The sequence below is a fragment of the Silene latifolia genome, chromosome 1 (assembly GCF_048544455.1).
Source record: "Silene latifolia isolate original U9 population chromosome 1, ASM4854445v1, whole genome shotgun sequence".
In the NCBI taxonomy this organism is placed as follows: Eukaryota; Viridiplantae; Streptophyta; class Magnoliopsida; order Caryophyllales; family Caryophyllaceae; genus Silene; species Silene latifolia.
The window spans coordinates 175,602,408-175,604,622 of record NC_133526.1 but is presented as its reverse complement, the minus strand read 5'-3'; the positions used below and the strand labels follow the sequence as shown (position 1 = coordinate 175,604,622).

Sequence of the window (2,215 nt, the reverse complement as noted above, 5' to 3'; positions counted from 1 at the left end):
TTGTTTACTTGCATCTTTAGTTATAGTTGTTAGTCACTTGTATTTAGAGTTTTGCATTTAGTGTCTTGTATTTAGTCTCTTGCATTATATAATGTCTTCATCCATGTCCTTACGTGATCATAGTAGACCCGATCCGAACTTGTTTGCCTCTCCTATTGATATTGGAGAGGATGTGGAGATTGACTTGCATCCGGATTGGGTTGAAATCTTTCAAAAAGATGTGTTTCTTGGTTTACCAAATGAGAATGTGTTGGACCATTTGGAGAAGTTTAATAGAAAATGCATTTTGGTGAAGAAGAATGGTGTGTCCGAACATGTTGTAAAACTCATGCTCTTTCCTCTTACTCTTGGGGATAGAGCCGAGAGATGGTTATATTCTCACCCTCCTAGCACTTTTTCTAATTGGGATGACCTTGTCCAAGCCTTTCTTACCAAATATTTTCCACCTTCTAAAACCGCTAAACTAAGAAATGAGATCTTTACTTTCCATCAAGGCGAGTTTGAGAATTTAAGTGAGGCTTGGGAAAGGTTAAATGAACTTTTGAGAGCTTGCCCTCATCATGGGATCCCAATTTGGCTAATCACACAAACTTTCTTTAACAATTTGCATCATACCGTTAAAGATTTGATAAATGCATCGGCCGGAGGTGCCTTTGATAGTTTGGGTGATGATGAGGCAAGATCTTTGCTTGAGAAAGTGGCTAAGACGGATGGTAATTATGGGTTTGGGAGAGTGACACGATTGATTGAACCACAAGTTGAGGTTGATTCTCCCTCTTATGTTCAAAATGTTCAACAAAATCGTGTTAACCCTCCCTCCATAATTGAGAATGATGTGCATGCATTTTCATTTTCATATTCTTGTGATACATGTGGTTTTTTGGGAAATGATTCTTGTGCTTGTTCTTTATATGCATCCCCACCTCCCATGTTGATGGATGTGATGAATAATGAAGATAATATGCACGATGTTCAACCATACCATGCTCCCTTTCACCCAATGGATTTTATGCATGTTTCTTCATCAAATTATGTGTCATGTGGTGGTTTTGGAGATAGTTTTGACTTGTGCCCTTCTTATACTCCCCAAGCCCCCTTGAACGATTGTTTGATAAGTGATGTTGATAACTTGCATTTCTTTGATCCCTCTTGTACACCATCTTATTCTCCACCTCACTACGATGCATCAAACTTTTTCCCGATTCAAATTTCGCCTCCCTTGAATATGAATGTTGTGCACGAGTTAACATCTTCTTATGAATCTTGTGGTGATTTAGGACATGGCTCAAATACTTGTCTTTCTTATTCATACCCACCACATGAGAACATGAATGTGATAAATGATGTTAATAATGATATGCATGATGTTCCCTCTTGTCATTCTTCCCTTCTTCCGATGAATGTATGTGACATGCAAGCCTTTTCATTTAATTGCGAACCATGTGGTAGTTTTGGAGATAACATTGATGTGTGTCTCTCTTCTTTTCCCCAAACCCCCATGGATGATTATATGGTGAATGATGTTGATGATTTGCATGTCTTTAACACTTCTTATGAACCACTTCACCATTTTTCAAGACAACTTTCACGCTCCTTATGGAAACCTACACCACACCATGTGAATTCCAAATTATCTAGTAATGGGTGTGAGGTAGAGGTTATGATGTTTGAATGTGATTATGGATTGATTGAGGCAAATTGTTTACTTGAAGAGAAAGTTGTGGATCAATTGTATTTGAATGAGTTGGAGTGTGTATCATTTGAGGTTGATCATGAGTCATTGGGAAGAGAGTATGTCAAGAGAATGATTCTTGAGTTAGAAATGAAAAATGATGTCAAAGATTGTGAGGAATTTGAGATTGTTGATGAGCCTTATGATGAAGAGTTTATAGGCTTGACTTACAACAATCTTGATGTGGATTTAGATGAGAACCTTGTGCTTGAGGAGATTGGAACACCCACCCTTCTTTGTGTTGATGATTTTATCGGCGAGAAAACTCCTTGGGATGAGTATGCAACTATTGATATTTCCTATGAGGAGGAGAGTGTGGATCTTTGGGATAGATGGGATTATGAGGTTGACTTCTTTGAAGAACCCATTTTGGAGAAATTTGAGGCTTGCTTTTGTGTTGATGATGAGTTCTTTTCATCTACCGATCATTTAGACCTCATTTCTCTTACCCCTTTACTTGAATATGTGGTTGTTGAGTATGAT

The 2,215-nt window shown here is 37.9% G+C and overlaps 1 non-coding gene across 1 annotated transcript; it reads right to left on the bottom strand.

The window, feature by feature from the left end:
- Positions 1 to 460: 460 nt before the first annotated feature.
- Positions 461 to 567, bottom strand: LOC141619704 (small nucleolar RNA R71). The gene has a single exon (XR_012531787.1). It is a non-coding gene; the product is annotated as a small nucleolar RNA R71 (small nucleolar RNA).
- Positions 568 to 2,215: the final 1,648 nt, after the last annotated feature.